Below are 15313 nucleotides of genomic sequence, written 5' to 3'. Positions count from 1 at the left end.
AAGGCTTGGTCACGAATAAAAAAGAACCATGCCACTACCTTCTCATACATGAGCACGCATTTATGGAATGCATTACCCACAGACTTGAAAGCAATCAAAGAAACGACTATCTTTCGAAAATCTCTGAAAACATTCTTCTTCAAAAAGGCCTACAATGAGAACCTATAACCCACTAAGTCACCTCACTAACTCACTCAACTATGAAAGCCTACCATCCTCAGCTACCCTAATCATTCTCTTCCTTCTTCCCTATTCCCTTCCTTGATCGCTACACATCACTAACTGTATCTGATATCCTGATATGACAATGTTAACAAATCTATGTAAGCCACATTGAGCCTTCAAATAGGAGGGGGAATGTGGGATACAAATTCAATAAATAATAATAATAATAATAGCCAAGTAAAGTTGGCCAAATGCTCGTCAGGGCCGGCCTTCTTTTTTCCATTATCGGCCGAGGCCGTCCAACTCTTAACCATGCCCCTATCCCACCTTCGGTACACTGCCGACATGCCCCCTTGAACTTTGGCCGGCCCTGCTACGGAAAGCAGTTGAAACTGGCCAAAATCGGCTTTCGATTATACCGATTTGGCCGGCCTTAGGAGAAGGCCGTCCATCTCCCGATTTGTGTCGGAAGATGGCCGCCTTTCTCCTTCGAAAATAAGCAGGAAATTAAAACAAAAACAAAAAATAACTGAAAGAACAAATAGATAATGAGTCCCCAGCAAACAAAGTAGAGGGTGACCAAAACCAGGGTTTTAGGTTTTGACTGAAACCAAATCTGTGGCAAAATTTCACTGCTCAGTTTCATCCAAAACCAAAGTTGAAACCAAAATGTCAGCACACCCCAGCAGACAGTGTGCCCCCTGGGCTTCCACCATAAGGTGGTCACCACCAGGCCACCCTCCTGACCACAAACGCTGCCCTCCCAACACCCGTAGGCCCTCCCTGGGCCTACCTTAGAAGACCTGATGGTCTAGTGACCTCTTCAGGGCAGGAGTCAGAGGCATACCAAGGGCGGGGCGGTGGGGGCGGTCTGCCCCAGGTGCACGCTGCTGAAGGGGTGCAGAGAGCAGCCGCGTGGCTGTCTGCTCCGCTGATTCCCTGCTCCCTCTGCCCCGGAACAGGTTGAATTTGGGAAAACACACATCTAACTCCTGTACCGCCCGACATACATATATGTGAAAGAAGTGTTTTGAAATCACTGATTCTGCTTTCCATGTGCTCTGATCCTACAGCAGCCATTTGTCCCTCCTTCCACCTTCCCCACCACAAGACATCCAATCCTCCATACTGAACTGTGTAACCCTGTCTACAACCCCCCCCCCCCCCCCCCCGCTCCAACTGATAGATCTAGTGAGAGCAGGAGATATACGAACTCATATTTCATCTTTATTTACTATACTGCAAGTAATTAAACAAATTGTGGTATACAAGTATTTCAGTATATATCAAAAGTATAAATAGGAGGACCACAAAGGGGGGGCCTAAATTACAATTAAAAAGATAAAGAGATAAGGAGTTAGGGCTAGATTAAGCCAACATTGCACAAAAGCGGGGGGGGGGGGGGGGGGGGGGGAGGTGGGTGAACAGTAAACAAGGACAAATGTGATAATGCCACCCGGGGCCAATCATAGCAGTAATCTCAATTTATGGACCAAGTTTTATTTGACTGTGGGAAAAGCTTCTTGAATTAAGTTTCTGAATAAAATAATAAAATACACCAAGTGCCTCTCCACACGACCAAATTTGGTCGCATCTATTTAGGCCATTTTTAACTTGGCGTAAATCCCAATGCCAAAGGGAACCTTTTACTAAGGCACACCAAAAAACAGCCTGCACTGGTGTAGGCGTGTGTATTGGACGTGTGCAGGTCCATTTTTCAGCGCCTACAAAAAAGGCCTCTGTTTTTTGCCGAAAATAGATGTGTAGCAAAATAAAAATCAGCACATGTCCATTTTGGGCCTCAGACCTTACCGCTACCCATTGACTAAGCAGTAAGGTCTCACGCGTTAACCGGGAGGTAATCGCCAGTCCACATACACTGCTGATTACTACTCGGTTAGCGCCATATGGTAGAAAATAGAAATTATTTTTTTGCCTCGTGTTTTGGATGCGTGTCAAAATTAGAATTACTGCCCGGGGCACATGGTAGCTGGACAGTAGTTCTAATTTGATGCAGGTTGTACGTGCATAGGTGCCTATGCATCTTAGCAAAAGGGCCCCTAAATTAGGCACAGACCGCTGGATTCTATATAGCATACTTAGAGATCCATGTCAAAATCCAAGCGCATTCTGTAACAATGCACATAGCTTAATTGGCTTAACAAGCCAATCAGCATTGTTAACAGCACTTAACAAGCAGTAACGAGCACTAATTGGCAATAATTAGAATTTACACATACAACTCACTAAGTGTATTCTGTAATGCAGTGCATCTAAGTTCTAACGCATGCAGTCAAAAAGGGGTGTGGTTATAGGCAGGAAAATGAGTATTCCATAGGCGTTCCAAAATTTACATGAGTAGTTATAGAATATGGCCCAGTGCACCTAAACCTATATGCCGGGATTTACGCCTTGTTTTCATTGGTGTAAATTAATGCGCATACTTTTAGATGCTGGGATATCAACTAAGCATATTTTATATACAGTGCTACTTATATAATACACTTAGGCAGAAATGTTTTCTGCACAGCTTAATTAGGCGCCATATATAGAATCCCCCCAGAGTGGACATATTCTATAATAATGTGCATAGATTTTTGAGCCACCCATGATCTGCCCATTCCACACCCATAACTACACCCCCTTTTCAACTATGCGACTTGGAATTTATGTGCATCATGTTACAGAATACACTAGCTAATCAGCGCTGTTAATTGGATGTTAACTTGCTTAGGGGTATGTTTACTAAGATGCGTTAGCCTTTTTAATGCACCTGTAAATTTAAGGCGTGTTAAATGCTAACACGCCTATACATTTCTATGGGCATGTTAGTGTTTTTAATGCGCATAAATAGTTTACGTGCGCTAAATGCTAACACAACAGCATACGCAAACAACAGTACACAGCAATAAAGTATCATATACCCCCACATAATATGAAATAAAACACAATACAACAACTTCTATATTTTATAATAATTTATAAAAGAAAATCCCCAAACACAAATACAGCGAAGATGAAGAAGAAAAATAAAAAAAAAAACAACCCCACCCCCACCTCCATAAAATACTGTGCTTAAAAAGAACAATGTGAAATAAAAGGTTCTCAAACCACCTCCCATTTAGATAGAGTTTATTTTAATGGCACCTAACCCTTCTCAAATGTCCTCTTAAAGCATTCTGCTTCATTGTATTCCTACTAGTGATGCTGCATTTTATACTATGGCCTAAAGTTTCAGCTGTGCACATAGCTGCTGAGTTATGAATGCGTACCATCTTAATTTTCAAATATGAAGTAAATTCCAAAGTTGATTTTAGGAATGAGAACTATGGAGGTAACTTTACAATGCTTTTTCTGTATGAACAGCCCTTTTTTTTTTTAAGTATTCAGCTATAGTCATAGGGTCAGATTCTATGTATAGCGCCTAAAAAATCCGCTCAATAAAGATTTCCACCTAAGTGTATTCTATAACTGGTGCCTATATTTAGGTGCGGTATATAGAATATGCTTAGATGGAAATCCTAGTGCCTGAAACAATGAGCGTCCATTTAGGCCAGCCAAAATGTGGCCTAAATCCCTGCACTTAGCTTTCAGTGCACTAGGCCATATTGTATAACTGCACGCATAAAGGACCCTGTTTACTAAGCCGCTTTGTAGGCACTCTCATGGCTTTAGCATGCACTAAATATTAGCACGTGCTAACCCTAGAGATACCCATAGGAATATATAGGTATCTCTAACATTAATGCATAATAATTTTTAGCACGCGCTAAAAATGCTAGCACACCTTAGTAAACAGTGCCCAAATTTTGGAACACCCACAAAACACCCATGTCCCCATCCATAGACATGACCCTTTTAAACTGCGCATATTAGAATTTAGGCGCATTTCATTACAGAATACACTTACCGAGTTGTGCGTAGACATTCTAATTATAGCCCGTTAGTGCTCATTATTGCTTGTTAAGTGCTATTATCAGCACTGATTGGCTTGTTAAGCCAATTAAGTTACACACATTGTTGTGGAATACACCTAGATTTCAAAGTGTGTCTCTAGGTGCGTTATATAGAATCCGGGGGATACAGTATATGTTCACATTTACACATTTTCAAAATAGGTACACATTGGGGAGTGGAGGGGTGGCAAAGTAGTTAGAGCACTAGTCTTTCAATCCAGAGGTGGCCAGTTCAAATCCCACCAGTGCTCCTTGTGATCTTGGGCAAGTCACCTAACCCTCCATTGCCTCAGGTACAAACTCAGATTGTGAGCACTCCTGGGACAGAGAAATATCCAATGTAACTCACCTTGAGCTACTAATGAAAAAGGTACAAGCAAAATGGAAAAAGAAAAATTCTGCATGGGCATTTGCACATTTTTGGTGCCAGAGCTGAGAGCCTACTTTATAAGTTGCATTAGTTCCTACATTGCCTTTATAAAATAAACATGATACAGCTGGGGTTTTTTTTTTTTTTTGTACTTTCACACGTAGATAACCTCTTATAAAATTACCCTCCTCCTCATGTGAATAAATTATACACTATAAAGGTGCCTATTTTGAATGTCCAGAAAGACACAATTTTATGCCTGTTTCTAAAGAATGCTAGGAATTATTAGGAAAAGGAAGGTAAATATGACTAAGAAGGGCATTTTTGATATGACGCCTAAGTCAGACTTTGGACGTTTTGTGGTAAATGTCCCAAATCCAAATAGGAAATACACAACAGCTGGCCGGAACCATATTATTGAAAAAGATGGCCAGCCATCTTTTTTTTCAATAATACAGTTTAGCCCGGCCAAATGCCAGAGTTCGCCGGGTTTGAGATGGCCGGTTTTGTTTTCCAGCGATAATGGAAAAAAATGCCAGCGATCTCAAACTCGGCAAAATCCAAGGCATTTGGTCGTGGGAGGAGCCAGCATTTGTAATGCACTGCTCCCCCTCACATGCCAGGGCACCCTAGGGGGCACTTCTAAAAATGTTTAAAAAATACAAAAAAAAGCTCCCAGGTGCATAGCTCTCTTACCTTGGGTGCTGAGCCCCCCAAATCCCCCCCGAACCCACTCCCCACACCTCTACTCCATTACCATAGTCCTTATGGGTGAAGGGGGGCACTTACATGTGGGTACAGTGGGTGTTGGGGGGATTTGGAGGGCTCAACACTTAGCAACACAAGTGTAACAGGTGGGGGGGGGGGGATGGATGTGGGTCTGCCTGCCTGAAGTGCACTGCACCCATTAAAAACTGCTCCAGGGACTTGCATACTGCTGTCAGGAACCTGGGTATGACATTTGAGGCTGGCATAGAGGCTGGCAAAAAAGTGCTTTATTTTTTTTTTCGTGTGGGAGGGGGTTGGTGACCACTGGGGGACTACGGGGAGGTCATCCCCCATTCCCTCCAGTGGTTATCTGGTCAGTTGGGGCACCTTTTTGAGGCTTGATCGTGAAAATAAAAGGACCAAGTAAACCCGGCGAAATACTGCTTAATGCCGCTTTTTTTTACATTATCTGCGAAAGCCGGCCATCTGGTAGCTACGCCCATGCCCACCCATGTCCCGCCTTTGCTTTGCCGGCAACACGCCCCTTTGAACTTTCGCCGGTGAGGCAACGGGAAAGCGGCGATGCTGTCAAAAAAGCAGCTTTTGATTATACTGATTTTGCCGCTTTTCCGAGATCGCCGGCCATCTCCCGATTTATGTCGGAAGATAGCCAGCGATCACTTTCGAAAATAAGCCTGATAGTCATTTTCGAAACAGCAGAATGTCTACCTTTTTTTTTAATGGCCACATGCTAGATGGTTTTGTGCTCTGTTGTTTATCTTTTTGGTCCAATAAAAAAAAATGTCAAGTGCAAAATGCACAAAATCAGGCCATTGGGATATAGGAGGAGCCATCAATCTTAGTAGACTGGCCACAAAGACATTCCAGAAGAACAATGGGACAGGCGGACTTCATATAAATGCTCTATCTCACCATTACTCAATTATCTTATCTGCTGTGCCCTCAAAAACCCACCTAAAACCCATTACCCCCAATTGAACACCACTACAATAGACCTTATGGGTGAAGGGGTCACCTATATGTGGGTACAGTAGGTTTTTGGTCAATTTTGGAGGCCTCACAGTTTTCACCACAAGTGTGACAGGTAGAGTGGGAATTTGCACAGAGACTTTCCTGTCCAGAGAATGTAGGAGCAACTGCTCATGCATAAATTTAATGCAGGTTTTCCAAATGTCTGTGGCAAATTTGTTAGAAGTGTGCTCTGACTCAAGGGAACCTGTCTACCTTGACCACTGTTTCTGACAGCAACATCAGCAGTCACACCAAAATAGAGCAGTGATGAGGTTGGGTTACACATGTACAAGCTATCTTAAAGATTAGTTAGAATGGTATCCCTCAAATAGGTCATTATCCCCAGGATTGTATATATCACGCCTAGATTTCTACATAGAAATTGAAAAATATTCCATAACAATGTGCTTAACTTATTTAGGGGCCCTTTTACTAAGCCGCGTAGGGGTATGCGCACGTCCTACGTGCTTGAATTTTGAACTGCTACCTGGCTACTGCGTGGCCTGGGTGATAATTTCATCTTTTATGTGCATCCACTAAGCGCACCAGAAAATTTTTGGCTTGCAGCGCTAACTGGGCGGTAATCGGCATTGTATGTGCATAGACCATTACCACACAGTTAACACGTGAGACTTTACCTCTAGGTTAATGGGTGGCGGTAAGGTCTCAGGCCCAAAATGGACGTGCGCCAATTTAAATTTTGCTGCACGTCCATTTTCAGCCAGAAAAAAAAGGCCTTTTTTGCAGGTGCACTGAAAAATGTACCTGTGCGTGTCCAATGCACAGCACAGGCCATTTTTCGGTGCACCTTAGTAAAAGAACCCCTTAGTTAACGAGCTAGTCAGCGCTGATAATTGGATGCTAACCAATTATAAGCACTAATTGGCATTAATTAGAATTTATGTTTACTATTTGCTAAGTGTATTCTGTAATATGGTGCATGTAAATATGTCACATGGTTGAAAAATAGGCATGGAATGGACAGGTCATGTGCATTTCTAAAATCTATGCACATTGTTACAGAATACACATGCTACACGCCTACATGCTACAGACGGTTACTCCAATGGGTTTAAATGCAGAAATTGAATGGGCAACTCTTATTTAAACATCTCCAACCTACCACCAGTAGCAGTGAAGGGAGAAAAGCTACCGGTGGAACGCCATGGGGGGCGGGGCTCTAATTGTGGATACGTCAGAGATCAGCTGGTATTTAATTAATTAAAAAAAAACGCTGGCACCATCTTGGCTATTGAATTACTTTTGCTGCGCTGGCGCTAGTAAGATCATGGGGTAAGTTTTGGGGTTTTGGTTTAAATAAATATGCGCTCTAGACATAGGCTAACTGCTGATGTATGGGGTGTGGATATAAATGAAATATCTTTTATATTGTAGGGGATGTCCTTGAGACAGCTCATTTCGGAGCGAAACGTGCATGTCGGGCAGCCTAACCCCCGGGTCTGATAAAATAAAAGAAGATAAGTTCAATTTAAATTATGGGCTTTAATAAATTGAAAGAAAATGGTAAAATTATAAAATCATTTTAATAAACCAATGAAGAGGTTTATGTTTGCGAGTATCGCCAGATTGAGTAATTACTGGTGATTGCACATCACTGAGGTTTATGGGAAAGATATATTGGTGTATTGAAAGTTACTGTATTGAAGATCTGAGGAATGTGGGGTATTGAATATAACATTTAAGTTAAGTTTGGACTGGTTGGGAAGAATCTTTATCTGTGTTAATGTTTATCCAGTTCCATTGAGGATTAGTTGTGCCTGGATAGTGAGTGTAACACGCCTAATTTAGGCATCAGGATTTATACCAGGTTTTACTTGGCGTAATTGACTGCAACTAAATTTAGTCATATGGCCTGGCGCTCAGCATATTCTATAAACTGTGTAAATGTAGGCTTATTCAATAAGGTACGCCTAAGTGAAATTCATTTGGGTGCCAAATTTTTAGGCATAATACAGTGGTAGAAATAAGTATTTGATCCCTTGCTGATTTTGTAAGTTTGCCCACTGACAAAGACATGAGCAGCCCATAATTGAAGGGTAGGTTATTGGTAACAGTGAGAGATAGCACATCACAAATTAAATCCGGAAAATCACATTGTGGAAAGTATATGAATTTATTTGCATTCTGCAGAGGGAAATAAGTATTTGATCCCCCACCAACCAGTAAGAGATCTGGCCCCTACAGACCAGGTAGATGCTCCAAATCAACTCGTTACCTGCATGACAGACAGCTGTCGGCAATGGTCACCTGTATGAAAGACACCTGTCCACAGACTCAGTGAATCAGTCAGACTCTAACCTCTACAAAATGGCCAAGAGCAAGGAGCTGTCTAAGGATGTCAGGGACAAGATCATACACCTGCACAAGGCTGGAATGGGCTACAAAACCATCAGTAAGACGCTGGGCGAGAAGGAGACAACTGTTGGTGCCATAGTAAGAAAATGGAAGAAGTACAAAATGACTGTCAATCGACAAAGATCTGGGGCTCCACGCAAAATCTCACCTCGTGGGGTATCCTTGATCATGAGGAAGGTTAGAAATCAGCCTAAAACTACAAGGGGGGAACTTGTCAATGATCTCAAGGCAGCTGGGACCACTGTCACCACGAAAACCATTGGTAACACATTACGACATAACGGATTGCAATCCTGCAGTGCCCGCAAGGTCCCCCTGCTCCGGAAGGCACATGTGACGGCCCGTCTGAAGTTTGCCAGTGAACACCTGGATGATGCCGAGAGTGATTGGGAGAAGGTGCTGTGGTCAGATGAGACAAAAATTGAGCTCTTTGGCATGAACTCAACTCGCCGTGTTTGGAGGAAGAGAAATGCTGCCTATGACCCAAAGAACACCGTCCCCACTGTCAAGCATGGAGGTGGAAATGTTATGTTTTGGGGGTGTTTCTCTGCTAAGGGCACAGGACTACTTCACCGCATCAATGGGAGAATGGATGGGACCATGTACCGTACAATTCTGAGTGACAACCTCCTTCCCTCCGCCAGGGCCTTAAAAATGGGTCGTGGCTGGGTCTTCCAGCACGACAATGACCCAAAACATACAGCCAAGGCAACAAAGGAGTGGCTCAGGAAGAAGCACATTAGGGTCATGGAGTGGCCTAGCCAGTCACCAGACCTTAATCCCATTGAAAACTTATGGAGGGAGCTGAAGCTGCGAGTTGCCAAGCGACAGCCCAGAACTCTTAATGATTTAGAGATGATCTGCAAAGAGGAGTGGACCAAAATTCCTCCTGACATGTGTGCAAACCTCATCATCAACTACAGAAGACGTCTGACCGCTGTGCTTGCCAACAAGGGTTTTGCCACCAAGTATTAGGTCTTGTTTGCCAGAGGGATTAAATACTTATTTCCCTCTGCAGAATGCAAATAAATTCATATACTTTCCACAATGTGATTTTCCGGATTTAATTTGTGATGTGCTATCTCTCACTGTTACCAATAACCTACCCTTCAATTATGGGCTGCTCATGTCTTTGTCAGTGGGCAAACTTACAAAATCAGCAAGGGATCAAATACTTATTTCCACCACTGTATATAGAATCTAGTACTCTATTCCTCACAGGAGCATTATTGGCTGAACCATCAGTGAAAGAATTTAAATTCTGGGCCACCAGAAAAAAGGTTGTTTCAAAGTGTAGTTCCAAAGTTGTGGAATAATCTTCTGGTAGATATGCATCTGTCTGATGATTATTTCAGTTTTAAATGTCATTTGAAAACAATTTATTTCAGGAAGATCCTCATTAATATGGGCAGTGTATTGTGTGCCTCCTGATATGAGTGACAGTTTTGGTGATATTTTGCAAAAGAGAGCAAAATGTTAATTGTGTTTTGATGTATTTTGGTATTATATTTGTGTTTATTGTTTAGGTTTTTTAAAATTATTACTGTTAGTATTTATTGAGGGGCCCTTTTACTACGCTGCACAAAATCCAGCCAGGATTTACTATAGCTGTATATTAAGGACTTTTTTTTTTTCAGGTCCCATGCTAATTTTTCATTAGCACATAGGACATGCAAAAATAATGTAGGTGCACTTACCACCTCCTATTTTAAGAGTGCATTATCTAGTTAGTACATTCTTATGTGAATGGGCTAGCTGGATAATGCTTTCACACCCATTCCCTGCCCATGCCACACCCTCTCCCAAAAATATTTTTTAAAGGCTTTATTTATAAGGTTTTAGAATAATTCAAAAGTAATATATATGTTTATAAGAAATAAACAAGCACCATATAGTATAACCAATAAATCGTCAAACATTTTCAAAAACTAAAATGAAAACAAAAAAAGCAAACCTATTTTATCAGTATTTAAAAAATAAATAGTGCATATTTAATGCACAAAAGGGTCCTTTTACTAAGGTGCGCTGAAAAACGGCCTACGGTAGTGTAGACATGTGTTTTGGGCGCGTGCAGAATCATTTTTCGGCACACCTTCAAAAAAAATGCCTTTTTAAATTTTTGCCAAAAGTGGACATGTGGGGTCCATTTTGGGTCTGAGACCTTACCGCCAGCCATTGACCTAGCGGTAAATCCTCACACGATAACCAGGCAGTAATGACCTATGCACATCAAATTCCACTTGGCACGCGCCCAATAAGCGTGTCCGAAAATTATTTTTCAGACGCGCATATCGGACGTGCTCCAAAAATGAAATTACCGCAAGAGCCACACGGTAGCCAGGCAGTAACTCCATTTTGGCGCATGTTGGGTATACATAGATGCTTATGCAGCTTAGTAAAAGGACCCCACTGAGAGGTAAACTACCTCAAAATGCTTTAACATACTTTGCAGTAATCCTTTTATCCCATGTTAAGTGCAACTTAGCACTTAACGTGGTTTAGTAAAAAGGCCACTGAATTAGGGTATTATAACACACTATTATTATTATTATACTTCTAAACTGTCTTCCCCGCTGTCCTATTACCACCTCTGCTTTTTCTCTTTCTCTTCACCTCACTTCTGTCCTTTCCCATTCTACTTCTAGAACATTAATTGTTTTGACCTTGCCTGCTGTATGTTTATGTAGATTATTGTAAGCCACATTGGGCCTACCCTTGGGTGGGAAATTGTGGGATATAAGTGCTGGAAATAAATAAATATATATATCTCCATGGATGTCTTTAAAATGGTTTTACATGAGGGCATTGTAACTAAGGCATATATTTGCTAAGTTGTAATTAATCAATAATTGAAATATTAAGAAAGTAAGCAGTCCTCATCCATAACTAGTTATTTACAAACAATATAAATCATATAACCCAAGTAAACCAAACAAAGCATATGTACACCATGCTCGTGGAGTGAAAATTGTCTTTTCCATTCACAAGCTCTCTTTGCAGCATGCACAGTGAATTTATGTGAGCTGTACACAGCTCTGTGCTTCTTTTATGTAGTTTTCCTTCCTGGCCCATAGCTAAAAGAGGTTAGACTAAATCTCAGTGGATCAATTAGCAGAGGGACCTGTCCTTCAACAGAAGAAGATCTATTTCAGCATTTGCATATCACTGAAAAAAAAATTACAAAGCCGAGATAAATACAGGCCTGATAATAACTCACTGCAGACTTGGCTTCATTCCTAGATTTCCTTGGCTGTTTGTCCTAATAAAGTGTCTCCATGGCACTTAGGGCAGGAAGGTTATTAGTAGCTGTCAATCAACAGAAGGAACATGCATTGGAGGGAGGAAGAAGTGAAGAGAGGTGACATTCATCCTCTCTTCTCGCTTATAGCAGATATAAGTCATTCAGCATAATGGATAAATCCTCTTCACCCTCTATAAGAATAGAAAATAATCTTTCTTGATTATCATTATATTTCAAAATAAAAATAGAAAGTAGTATTGCTGAGTGGCTGAATTAAAATAAAAGCATAAGATATATACAAAACTGCTTTTGGGATGTGGCATAAAATTATTTTTTTCTATTTTGCAGAAGAACTATATAAAATTAAAAGCTATCTGTTTTTTATATCAGATAATACTGAGCAGTTAGAGATATAGATGAATAAGTTTCCCCTTGCCAGTAAATCTGATGGTGTGGAAAACCTGGTTTGTTCTATCTCCTGAATCTGATTCCAACTTCAAGCAGGTACTCAAATCCTTGTCTTTATAGCTATTAATTAATACTTTAAAGGTCTTTAATTTACTGTACAGTTTCCTTAATTAAAGTATATCTACTGTAAGGGCACATTGTCTGTATATGTGCATATTTTCATAAGTAACAAAGTCCATAGCGTGCTAATTGATATCTTGGCCTCTAGACAATACTTTACTAAATGAAATGACAATTATAACCAATTAAAATTCACTTTACATACTACTTCACCTATTTTGAATGTATTATGCATGAAGACTGAGAGTGCATTGCCTCGCTGCTCAGGATTTGTATGTGTGCCTGCACAATTGATAGACAGCTGGAAGTTGTTCCTTTTAGCATGCATTTTACCAGAGGTCTGTTTAGAGCTTATGTAAAACTTTAATGAAACTTGATTTTCCACAGACAGAAAAGTGGTTAATAATACATGCTTTTGTTAATGACATTTAACGTGTGTGTGTATGTGAGTGTCTTCCAGGTATGTAATTAGTGCATTCAGGGGCCATTTTACAAAGCGTCAGTAAGCCCAACATGGGCTTACCACACGCTATCCCAGAATTACTGCTGGTCCAACATCTGCCTACCACCCCCAGTCTAATGGCTTGGTAGAAAGATTTAATAAAACCCTCAAGGCAATGTTAAGAAGGGGCTTGGTTAGAGAGTATGCCAAATGGGACCAACTATTACCATTCATCCTATATGCATGCAGGGAAAATATCCAGGCTTCCTTGGGAGTTTCACATTTTGAATTAATGTACAGGCGAGAACCTCAGGGTGTGTTGGATATTATAAAGGAACAGTGAGTAGAACCCAAAGGGGACTACCAGACAATTGCATCTTATTTAAAAGACTCCATGGGTTGTTTGGCCAGGGTATCCAAGATGGCCCAAGAAAATTTGGAAAGAAGTCATGAATGCCAGAAAGGTTATTATGACCAAAAGACCCAGGTTAGAACCTTCCAAGAGAGTGATAAGGTATTGGTGTTAATCCTCAGCTCACCTCAGAAATATACTGCTAAATGGAAAAGACCCATGATCATCAAGAGACAGGTGGGTCCCTGCACATATGAACTATTAAATAATAGGGGGGAAGCAGGCCTATCACATTAATGTCATAAAGCACTATAAGGAAAGACAGGCCCTTATGGCCTGCTTAAAAGAGGAGAAGGCTAAGGACCTGAGGCCACAGGTCTCTGATTTTTGTGAAAGAAAGGTGCCTTGAATCAATAGTGATGTTACTCCTAAGCAGAGGGCAGAGCTAATGGCAATGTTAGAGTCATTTGAGGATATGCTTACATCTAGTCCTGGGGATACTCACCTCATTACACTTCAGATACATATGGATCCAGGAAAGGTAGTGAGGCAAAGACCTTACAGGTTGCCTGAGACTAAGAAACAAGAGGTTATAAGGCAAATGAGGCAGATGAAGCATTATGGGTTTATAGAAGAGTCATGGAGTCCTGCTCCAGTCCCATTGTCCTGGTCCCTAAGCCAGATAGCATTCAAAGATTTTGTATAGTCTTCCGGCAAGTCAATGCCATCTCCACCTTTGAAGCCTACCTTATACCCAGGATTAAGGAGTTTCTGAATAGGCTAGGACAGGCTCACTATTTGACCACCCTGGATCTTAATAAAGGAAAGCCTGTGGCTAAAATAAGGCCCATTTTGGGTCATAGATGCCAGCACATCCTGTAACTGTATATTGGAGAATAAACCTGATTTTTAAGAAGATCTTGTTTGTTTGAGTTTTGTTCTACAATCGTTGGTCACTTTGGAACTCCCTTTGGAGTCTTCCACTTTTTGTTTGCCTGGTTGTTCCTTGTAGAAGTACTTTTGCCTCCTTTTATGACTTTGAAAATGAGCACCAAAGTATGTTACATTTGGTGATTCCTAAATCATAAGAGAACACTATGCTTGGGAGGGCATTTTTCTTTAGCATCTCCTATCATTAAATATGTATATTCTAAAAGAATGTCAAAATATTTTTGAGGCTACTTTAAAGTGAAACAATCTTCATATTGAAGAAGAGTAAATGTTGTTTACCTGCTTGCAATTCTGTAATAACAATTTTATTTAAAAGATTTCTTGATGTATGGTATAATAACTTGTTTTATGGGGTAGTTTATTATTGCTTTGTTTTAGCTAATTGTATGTTGCTTTACTTTTAATCATTATTCGATTTATTTGTATTACAATAGAATTTCATATCTTCACCTCATCTTTGGAAGTGATTCATCATCACTGGGAACATGACATGGGTTTGACACTTGTTACTTGGGATGTGCTGGCATTGATTAAAAGTATACCGAGACTTACAAGTAATGCAAGTTATAGAGAGTGCTACTTTCGGGTCCTGCACAGAGCCTATTTCATTCAGGTGCAGATGGCTCGAGCGGGAAAACTGCCCTCAGCGGTGTGCCCCAAATGTAAGCTATCAGATAATATATACTATCACACTTTTTGGAGGTGTGAAAAGATTCAACGGTTTTGGAAGCAAATTATCAGATATCTCTCTGGTTTAATTCAACGACTACTGGCGTGTACCCCAGACATATTGGTGTTAGATAATCCTGGCCCAGGAGTGGGACGGGCAGCAACGCATACGTTGCTGCTTTGGAAAGCTTATTTATTGGCACGGAAATGGATCCTGCAATCTTGGTTGTCAGAGGGGCCACCAGCATACTGGCACTGGCGCAACCAACTCCACCAATTAATGGTCTGGGAGGCGAGGGGCTCACATAAAAGAAAGGCGCACTTCTTGAAGCTTTGGGACCCATGCTTGTCAACCTTATCTTCTAGGGGGAGGAGCTTGGTGCTAAATGAGCTATGATTGGATGGGACTCTGTGAAATATGCTGGGATACAGGAGGTATTTAATTATCATTCTTCATGCTGGGTGGGAAATAGGAAGGGGGGGCAATAGATATCGGTGAGAGGTCTAATAGTTTAGGTCTCCT

Source organism: Microcaecilia unicolor, chromosome 4 (assembly GCF_901765095.1).
Source record: "Microcaecilia unicolor chromosome 4, aMicUni1.1, whole genome shotgun sequence".
Taxonomy (NCBI): domain Eukaryota; kingdom Metazoa; phylum Chordata; class Amphibia; order Gymnophiona; family Siphonopidae; genus Microcaecilia; species Microcaecilia unicolor.
This window is presented reverse-complemented; position numbering follows the sequence as displayed.